This window comes from Lampris incognitus, chromosome 2 (genome assembly GCF_029633865.1).
Source record: "Lampris incognitus isolate fLamInc1 chromosome 2, fLamInc1.hap2, whole genome shotgun sequence".
In the NCBI taxonomy this organism is placed as follows: domain Eukaryota; kingdom Metazoa; phylum Chordata; class Actinopteri; order Lampriformes; family Lampridae; genus Lampris; species Lampris incognitus.
In genome coordinates, this window is record NC_079212.1 from 96728200 (window position 1) to 96739426 (window position 11227).

Below are 11227 nucleotides of genomic sequence, written 5' to 3' on the forward strand. Positions count from 1 at the left end.
TGTCTCCACTATGTAGGATCTGGGAGTGGAGCTCTGACTGTGAACAACTGCTGGCATTGTCCATGTTTTCTGTCCATCAAGTTTGGTGAGTACTGCGTCACCCGAGTTCAGTGGGCACAGTGTCCGCACGCCGTTCCTGCGGTTGTAGTAGAAAGCCTGCCTCGATTTGGCTGCGGCGTCAGCGGTTTTGATCAGTTCCTCTTTAGGCCAGGCCGGTTTCAGGTTATGCTGCAATGTGGGTAAGGTGGTTCTGAGTCTCCTACCCATGAGCAATTCCGCTGGACTGGCTCCAGTGGAAGAAGAGGGTGTAGCTCTTTATGTCAACAGGGCGAGGAGAGGGTCTTCCTGCCTTAATATGCTTTTGGCTATCTGAACAGCCCTCTCTGCCTGTCCAGTACTCTGGGGGTAGTGTGGGCTTGAAGTCACATGGATGAAATCATAGTCCTCACTGAACCTCCTCATCTCTTCTGAAACTAGCTGTGGCCCATTATCGCTAACTACAATTTCAGGGATACCAAAACGTGCAAATGTAGCCTTCAGCCTAGCTACAACCTGACTGCTAGTAGTTGTTGGTAGATTTAGGATCTCCAAAAACCTGGAATAATAGTCAGACACTATCAAGTAGTTTTGCTTTTTGTACTCACACAGGTCTATGCCAACTTTCTGCCATGGTCTGGATGGGAGCTCACTTGACATTAAAGGCTCTTTTCTCTGTGTGTTCTTGTGTTCTCTGCAGAATTGACATTGCTGTATCTTTGTTGTAATGTGCTCTGTCATTTTGGGCCACCACACTGACTGGCTAGCTCTCTCTCTGCACTTAACTATCCCCTGGTGCCCGTCGTGTATTCTGTCTAAGATCACCTCCCTCATCTCTGTGGGAATGACGATACGACTGCCTCTGATGACTAAACCATCTACCTCAGATAACTCCCCTCTCACCTGATAAAAGTCTCTGACTGTCTCCGGCACTTTATCGACATACTCAGGCCAGCCGTGTCTGATGAAGCCCAACACTGTCTGGAGCTGCAGATCCCCATCCGTGCTCTGTTTTATCTCCTGCATCCTTTGAGGTGTGGCAGGCACCTGGCACACGATGGCATCAATGTGCTTTGCAACATCATCATGAGAAGCACCATCTCCGTAGCACTGCTCTGGGCCTCTGGAGAGTGCATCAGCCACAGCTAAAGTTTTGCCTGGTGCGTATTCAGCCACTGCATTGAAACGCATCAGCCTCATTAACAGTCTCTGGCACCTAATGGGCACATTATCCAAGTCTTTGCTGTTCATGAGAGGCACTAGTGGTTTATGATCGGTGACAAGTCTGAAATTGTCAAGCCCAAACAAGTACTTCTCGAACCTTTCACATGCCCAGACGCTGGCTAAGCACTCTTTCTCGATCTGTGCGTACCTTGTCTCTGCGTCACTCAGCCGTCGGGAGCAGTAGGCCACGGGCTTCCAGTGTTCCCCGTGCTGCTGGAGCAGAACGCCTCCCAGCCCGTAGCTGCTGGCATCTGCTGACACCACCGTAGCCTTAGTGACGTCATAAAAGGTGAGTACCGGGGCGGTGGCGAGTGCTGCTTTAAGGTCTTGGAATGCTGTGTTCTGTGCAGGTCCCCACAGCCACTCTGTCGTTGCTTTAAGCAGTCCATAAAGCGGCTGACCTACAGTGGACAGCTCTGGGACGTATTTTGCCAAATAGTTCACCATCCCGAGGAACCTCTTGAGTTCCGTCATGTTCTGGGGCTGAGGAAAGTTCTCTATTCCGGCCACTTTGTCCGGGTCAGGTCTGATGCCTGCCTCGTTGATGATATGACCAAGGAAGCGGACTTGTTTCTGTTTGAACTTGCATTTCGCTTGGTTCAGTTTGAGACCTGCTGTTTCAATGACCCCCAGCGCCTCTGCTAGGCGCCGGTCATGGATTTCCTCAGTCTCTCCATGTATAAGGATGTCATCCATGTACACCTCTGTGCCCTCTAGCCCGGTCAGAGTTTCCGCCATCTTTCTCTGGAAAATCTCTGGAGCACTCGTTATACCAAATGGAAGGCGGCAGAAAGCATACCTCCCAAATGGGGTGATGAAAGTGGTGAGCCCCCTGCTGTCTTCATGCAAGGGGATCTGGTAAAACCCACTTGCTGCATCCAACGTTGTGAAGAACTTTGACCCTGCGAGCCTTGGCATTATTTCCTCCATAGTGGGCAGCACGTATTTCTCACGTTTCACCGCTCGATTCAGCCTCCTGAGGTCAGCGCAGCAGCGAACCTCTTTCTTGTTCGGTTTCAGCACCGGCACCATAGCGGCGCACCATTCTGTGGGCTGAGTCACTTTTTCAATAATGCCCTCATTTTCCATGCGCTGCAGTTCTTTCTTAACCAGTGGTACAAGTGGCAGCGGTATCCGTCTGGCTGTATGCACCGCGTATGGCTGGGCACCCTCCACCAGAGCTATTTTCACTGGGTCTGTTTTCAGCAGTCCACTTGAACCGAAAACTCCACTGACCTCATTCATCCGCTTCACTAGACCCATCTCCACTGCCTCTGGACGACTCAGCAGACAGCTGCCTCTCCCCTTGATCACATACACTGGAAAGGAGTATTGTTTCTCCTTGTAGTTGGTTGTGGCTTGAAACTGTCCTATGCAGCTGATGTTTCCACCTGGGCTTATGAAGCATGTGTCAGGAGGTCCCAGTTTTATGTTTGGCTTCAGCTTTTTAAATGTCCCTTGGTTGATAACAGTAGCGTCAGCCCCCGTGTCAATTTTAAAGGTTATTGGTACATCACTTATTGTTAAACTAACAGTCCAATCTTCCTGACTGCTCTCTTTGCCAACTTCTCCCAGAAAGTACAGCTGTTTAACCTCTTCAGTGACTTCTCTCACCGCTTTAGAGTGACATACACGCTCCCAATGTCCCTTTTTATGACACTTGTTGCACTTACTGTTCGTTGCAGGACACTTCCGCTCATCGGTGTGCTGCGTCTTGCCGCACCTCCCGCATTCATCTACTTTGTTGGTTGTAGGTCTGCTGCCACCATGACGCTGTCCGCCCTTTTTGTTTTGGCGTCCGTCCCGCCGTCGGACAACATTGACGTTAGCCAGCTGGGCCTCTGGTTGGTTAGCTTGGAGGCTGAGCTGCTTTGTTATTGCCTCCGCCTGGCGCACTTGTTCAGTGACTTTCACCAGAGTAAGGTCCGCTGTGAGCTGGAACTGACGGGAGAGCACCTTGTCTTTTGTGCCCACTACCAGACGATCTCTGATATGTTCATCCCTCTTGTCCCCAAACTCACAGTGTTCAGACAGCTCATACAATGTCCGGATGTACATCTCCGCTGTCTCTCCTGGCTGCTGGCTACGTTGATAGAAGCACGCCCTCTCATGTATGATGTTACGGCGGGGAATAAAGTAGTCATCGAACTTTTTCAGTACGATATCATAGTCCACTTTATCACCCTCCGCCGCGAAGTCAAACGAGCTGAATATCTTTTCAGCCTCGCTGCCCATTGCATAAATCAGCGAACTCACTTGAATCACCCCGTCGTCTTTATCCAGCTTTGTCGCGAGCCTGAAGCGCGAAAACCGTTGTTTCCACTCCGGCCATTCAACGGGGCAGTCAAACTTGAATTCACTCGGCGGATTAAACTTCGGCATGACCGCTCGTGTTCCGATACACAGACTATTCTGACACCATGTAATGTCCGTAGACGCCTTGTCTTACTGACATAAGAATAATTCAAGAACGAGCCGGCTTCGTAGGTTCTTAACTGTGTAGCTTTTACTAGCGTTCATCCGACATACAACCTTCATAACATGCGCTTCTAACTTCCTGTATACGTCACACGCACTGCACGTACACCCGTGATTAGGTCAAGTTAAACACGTGACCTTTCATTCATTACAATGTTCATTTCGAAGAGATTATCACGGAGATACTGATTTAAAACGAAACGAAGTGTCTCACGGTTGTTGCGTTGTCGGTTGTGCAAATCGTAAACATGGTAAAAACAAGCATCTGCATTTTTATCGCACGCCGAAAGGGAAAACTCCATGTGAAAAACGAAGACAGGCGTAGATTCATGCGATCCGTCGGGAGGACTGGAAGACGTGGTCAGAAGAGCAAATATCAAACGCGAAGGTTTGCAGAGAACATTTCATATCTGGTATGTATCCGTTTCTTACACAAATAAGTATTGTGATGTACCTAAGTAAACGTGAAACTGTCCTAGTAGAGCAACTGCCAAACCAAAGTTGTGAGTTGTCAGTGCCTAGCCTTCCTCAAGATTGACAACGAATCCATCAGCTTTCTCGTGTCATGATGTTTGAGGTCAGAATTTGACTCCAGCCTCGATCTCATAACCGTACAAACAATTCAACTTTTGTTGAATACAAACAAGTCAACCGTACAAACGATTCAACTACGAGGGCTTACCTTTGATTTGATGAAGCAAAACTTGTTTTCCTTCAATAACAGATGGTAAAAGCAGTCTTGGACTGTGATGTCTTGACTTGATGCAGTTGGAGGACAGTAGGGGGAGCTAGAGGGCAAGATAGTGTAAACTACTTATAAGACACGTTAGTCCCTAGCTAACGGGTCTGACTCTTTAGCCGAGCGGTTAGTGGTGTCGCCTTGTGGTGCAGTACACCCTGTATCGAATCCCGCACCGGGCAAGAAAATAACCGGTTACATTAGGATGTAAGTGACTGTAAGAGGGGAGAAGGAGTGTGACGTGGGTTGTTCAAGTAAAGAAGCGTATGCTAACACGCGTGTGTCTTCGAGTGGTCCCTTAGCAATACAACAGATTGGCGACGGTGAATGTGAACCCAATGCCACCTTTCCTCGTGTCTCCGGGTGAGCCTTCGATAAGCTTTTCAAGCTGGCTACGTGCTTTGGAAAATTATCTGCGAGCTTCGGCGGAGAAAATGTCGGAAGCTAGAATGCGCGCGCTTTCTCATGGCCTCGGTGCCGAGGGGCAGAGATTATTCTACACACTGGCTTGCGAAGATGAATCTTATGATGCAACGGTAGCTGCACTGACGGAGTTTTTCGTTCCTGCTGTTAACGTGGTGGCTGAAAGATACAAGTTTAGACAACGGAGTCAGCATCACGGAGAATCAGTGGCACAGTACGTGTCCGCGCTGAGAGAACTGGCTGCTACGTGCGACTTTAAAACGTTTGAGGATGACATGCTACGGGGCCAGTTGGTGGAAAAGACTAACTCCAATCGGATAAGAGAGCGTTTGCTGCTGGAAGTGCCCCCAACTCTGGAAAAGCCTGTGACTATTGCTGGACTAACTGAATCCGTCACATCTAATGCTAAAATCATGGACCGGGGAGCTGCGGCTGCAGCGCCGCCCGCGGCAGCTGTCGGTGTGCAGCCGGTGGACACAACCAGGGGACCGCCAGCGTCCACGAGAGACAACGCCAAGAGACAAGGGCTAACATGCTTCAGATGTGGAGCACGCGACCATAAAGCTTCCTACCCATCTTGCCCCGCCAGGACGGCCCGCTGTAATAACTGCAGGAAACAGGGGCATTTTGTAAAGGTGTGTAGGGGGCCAAAGAGAATAAGTGAAGTTACAGATGATGTGGAACATGTAGAGAGCGCTGTGCCTGAAGTGACTATATTAAATGTAGATATTGTAGCTCGCACTGGGAATAAAATAATGTGCACAGTACAGATGGCTGTTGAGGGGCAGACAACACAAAATGTGGAACTTATGCCGGACACGGGCTCTGCCGTTTCAATCCTTCCCAATGCAATGTTAATGCAACTTTTCCCAAACGCCCCACTGAGTACACCGACACTGAAACTTGTGAGTTACGGAGGCGATCCTATTCCTGTGAGTGGAACTCTACATGCCACTGTGTCATACGCCAGTAAAAGTATGATATGTTACACACTTGGGCACGGCCATTCTAGGCAGAGACTTGTTTGCTGGACTTGATATGCAGTTAGTGAATGGTCAGGTTGCAAGGCCGACCTGCTCCCCAGTCACACGTCACCCAGATGCTGTTTCATCCATTTCAGAACAGGGCAATGGGGAGACACTGAGCTATGCAAAAGGATTTGTTCACAAAATCAAAGTGCGCACAGATGTGACCCCAATTCAGCAAAGACTGCGCCGCCTACCTTTTGCAGTGAGAGGTGCAGTTACGCAGGAGCTTGAGAAGTGTCAAAGACAGGACATTATAGAGCCTATCGAGTCATCAGAGTGGGTTTCCCCTTGTAGTGACCGCAAAGAAAGAGGGAGCTATTAGGTTATGTGTGGACTTAAGGGAGCCTAATCAGGCTATAGTGGTGGACAGCTACCCTCTCCCTCACATGGAGGAAATGTTTTCAGAGCTCAGAGGGGGAACTGTTTTCTCCACACTGGACCTGCAGAGTGCATATCATCAGGTGCTGCTCCATGAGGACAACAGAAATCTCACAGCTTTCATCACACACGAGGGTCTCTTCAGGTTTAAACGTGTCCCACATGGACTGGCTTCAGGGCCTAGCTGCTTCCAGCGGATGATGACGACCATACTGAAAGACTTACCTGGGTGCCAGTGCTACTTGGATGATGTGATCATCCATGGGAAAACCAGGGAACAACATGATGCCCATCTCCGAGCAGTACTCCAGGCCATCAATGCATCAGGACTGAAACTGAACATGGCAAAGTGCAAATTCAGGCAGGAAGAGCTTGGCTTCCTGGGCCACAGGGTGTCAGCCCAGGGGATACAGCCAGACCCCTGTCATGTGGAGGCAGTGTTGCAGGCACCTGCCCCCAAGGATGCCTCTGGCCTCTGCTCCTTTCTGGGGCTCACTTCATGGTATGCAAAGTTAATTCCCAACTATTCCTCAGTGGTAGAGCCTATGCGCAGCCTGTTGCGAGGAGATGCTGCATATGGCTGGACAGCAAGTGCACAGCAGAGCTTTGAAACAGTGAAACGGTTGATTGTACACAGTCCCGCGCTGACCTTGTTTGACCCTGATCTGCCCACCACCGTAACCACTGACGCTTCAGATTATGGGGTTGGGGCTGTGCTGACTCAAATACACCCAGACAACTCTGAGAGAACAGTGGCGTTCGCATCATGCATGCTTTCATCAGCAGAGCGGAAGTACTCCATGGTGAAGAAAGAAGCTTTTGGGTGTGTTTGGGCTACAGCGAAATGGAGGACCTACCTGTGGGGCAGACGCTTCACGTTACATACAGACCACAGCCCCCTCACTACACTACTCTCCTCTAAGGGGCTGGACAGAGTTGGTATGCATATAGCTAGGTGGTCGGCTAGGTTGCTGTCATTTAATTATGACATGCAGTGCAGATCTGGCACAGAAAATGTCACAGCTGACTGTCTGTCCAGGCTCCCATTGCTAACTGCTGATCAGAGACAGGAGGACGAGCTGGAGGTGGTGGCACTCATTGGCAGCTTCTCAGCTGTGCTGCAGATGAATTCAAGGAGGCCTGTCAAGCATGCCCTGTTCAGTCACAGCTGCACAATTTCATCGCCACAAGATGGCCACACAAATCTGGATCCAACACTGACACCCTACTACAGACTGAGAGCAGAACTGTCCGTAGTGGATGGATGTGTCCTGCGGGGAGACCACTGTCTACTGGTGCCACAGCAACTGCAGCCACAACTGATACGACTGGCTCACGAGACACATCAGGGCATCGTCAGAACGAAACAACATCTCAGGGACCTCTACTGGTGGCCTGGGATGGATGCACAAGTCAAAGCCACAATCAAATCTTGCCTCATATGTCAGCAGCGTGACAAGACAGCTGTTACACATACTATGCCTATGCAACCTGTTCCATTCCCAGATGCTGCATGGGAAAAAGTAGCAATAGACATTGTAGGCCCTTTTGAGTCCACAGCCCCTGGTTGCCGTTTTGCTATTACCGTCATATATTACTTTAGCAAATGGCCTGAGGTTGCATTCATGTCCCAAGTTACTTCTGCATCAGTGATCCACTTCCTGTCTACAGTGTTCACCAGGGAAGGAAACCCAAAAGAGTTAATCTCAGACAATGGTAGTCAGCTGATTTCACAAGAAATGGAATCTCTTCTCAAGGACAGGGGAATTGCACACAAAGGCTACTCACTCTACTACCCCCAGGCCAATGGGGAAACAGAGATTTAATCGATGTCTGAAGGATAGTCTACTGCAGTGGTTCTCAACCTTTTTGGGGTCCTGGACCCCCTGCGTATTTTTGATCTACCCTGAGGACCCCTCCACCTGATCTTGGGGGAGGGGGGTTGCAATTTGATAGAAACAGTAGAAACTGCATTTGAAATTGCATTATAGCATTTATTCACTCTTTGGGGCAAAAATAAGAGCTTTCAGTTGTAACTTAGATATAGTTAACAAAACAGAATTCTTATGCAGTAACTTTCAGATATATGTAACAACAGAATTTTTATGCAGTAACTTTTAACAATGCAAACGGGAGCGAGATCTCTTATTAAAATACAATAAATTACACTTGTGAAACATGTAATTAGAGAAAAAAGTCCTGTTACCCTTTATAGTTTAGGTAGATAAAGGTCTCAGTCACATTTGAGTAAAATAATCCTATTTCTATAAATGTCATAGGATCTTTTTTTAAAGATATTTTATTTTCACGGACCCCTTGCAATTACACCACGGACCACTAGGGGTCCGCGGACCCCCGGTTGAGAAACACTGGTCTACTGACTGCGAAAATAGAAGGAAAGGAGTGGACAGCATCAACCAGAGACTTTTTCAGGTCTACAGGGCAACCAGGCATGCCACCACTCAATGCTTCCTTGCAGAGCTGTTGCACGGACGTCAGATGCACACCAAACTCCACGTGACAGGCCTCCACAAACCACAGCCTGTCACATCCCTACAAGCACAAAACACAGCGCAAACAGTGAAAGAGAAGCAGAGGAAAATGAAGGAGTATGCAGACAAGAAGAGAAGGGCAAAAGCAATGCACTTTCCTCCTGGGTCTTGGGTCAGAATTAGGAGACCAGGTATACTACACAAGAGACAGTCAAAGTACTCTCGCCCTCTTCAGGTGCATGAGCAAAGAGGCCAGTACACTTACAGACTGTCTGATGGGCGCGCCTGGAATGCATCCTATCTCACGTTAGCCCTACCCCTTAAGGGTCATGCGGACCCTGGGCAGGCCCTTCCTCCCGAAGGGCCTGACATAGACTGTAGCCAAGTCCAGCCTGACCCACTACATGCTCAACCCCCTCTGCGAGAGATCAGGGTCAGGAGGCTGCCCGCTTGGGCACAGGACTATGTTATGTGAGGACGATAAAGTAAAACAAGAGTAGCCTATTGTTGGTATTTCGAGACTGTTATTTCTTATAGACCTAGTACTATCTGTATGAAACTGTTATTTCAAAACTGTTATTTTTAATGAACTAGTAGAGTCTGCATGAGACTGTTATTTAGAAACTGTTATTAGTTGTATGGTCAAGGCATTCTGTTGTTATTGTAAGACTGTTCATAGCTTATACAGTTCAGCATAAGCACCGCAGTGATTGTAGTATAGTTGGTGATGGAAATGTTATCTTTTGCAAAGGGGATATGTGATGTCTTGAGTTGATGCAGTTGGAGGACAGTAGGGGGAGCTTGAGGATAAGATAAGATGTAAGTCACTGTAAGGGGAGAAGGAGTGTGACGTGGGTTGTTCAAGTAAAGAAGCGTGTGCTAACAGACGTGTGTCTTCGAGGCGTTATTATGAAACCCACTGCTATTCTGGGCAAGACACGCCCTGCGTAGCATCCAGGCACGAGTGGTCCCTTAGCAACACAACATGGACATGTCCACCAACAAAGTAATCGTATACTTCTAAAGACTTGTATGCCTTCGTTGATTCTTTCGTAAATATATGTGGTGTGTCTATGAAATATTCAGTCACATCCCTCCAGCCGATGTTTGGCAACTTTGTGGTATCACTTGTCCACTAAGCTTCAGCAAGCATAAACTGATCAGGAAGTTTTTCTCCAGTGCTTAGCGTAAGTTTCGACTCGTAATGCTTTCTGTCTACCTTGCTTAGACCTTCAGCATATTCTGGGATTTGGTTTTCTCAAATTTCTAACTTTTCTGCGTTTAATTTTAAGTTTATACACTTTCATCAGTGAGTTTCATAGGTATGCGTGTTGTTTCTCGGCCATGTTTTGCCACACATTCTGCGCACGCATCTTGTTTACAACGCAGCTTTTACATCACGCGATAAGGGGTCTATTCATGCGAATTAGTAGTAAACGGGGTATCTCCGCATTTGCATGTCAAAATACACTAAGATATTAAGAGCAAAAAACTGCAGGAAGAGTATTTTCAGAACAACGGGCCTTCAGTCCTGTGGTACATTTCTTGGACTACTGGGGTTTCGGAATAATGGGCCGTCGCAACAATTGGCAGTCCCCCTAATGGTAAGCCAATATTTTTTTCCTGCTACTATTACTTTCGGCTGTTCCCATTAGGGATCGCCACAGCAGATCATCCGTTTCTATCGCTTCCTGTCCTCTGCATCTTCCTCTGTCACACCAGCCACTTGCATGTCCTCTCTCACCACATCCATAAACGTCCTCTTTGGCTTTCCTGTTCCCTGGCAGCTTCATAGTCAGCATCCTTCTCCCAATATGCCCAACATCTCTCCTCCACACATGTCCGAGCCATCTCAATCTTGTCTCTCTTGCTTTGTATCCAAACCGTCCAACCTGAGCTGTAATATACTCGAGTCGTTCCTAATCCTGTCCCTTCTTCGTCACTCCCAATGAAAATCTTAGCATCTTCAGTTCTGCCACCTCCAGCTTTGCCTCCTGTCTTTTCGTCAGTGCCACTGTCTCCAGACCATATAACATATAGTTGGTCTCACAACCATTTTGTAAACCTTCCCTTTAACTCTTGCTGGTACCCGTCTGTCGCAAATCCCTCCTGATACTCTTCTCCACCCTCTCCACCCTGCCTGCACTCTCTTCTTCACCTCTCTCCTGCACTCGCTGACTGTTACTTTGGACAGTTGATTCCAAGTATTTAAACTCATATGCCTTCGCCACTTTTACTCCTTGCATCCTCACCATTCCACTGTCCTCCCTCTCATTCACGTGTATGTATTCCGTCTTGCTCCTACTGACTTTCATTCCTGTTCTCTCCAGTGCATACCCCCACCTCTCCAGGCTCTCCTCCATCTGTAACTTACTCTCGCTACAGATCACAATGTTATCGGCAAACATCATAGTCCATGGAGACTCCTG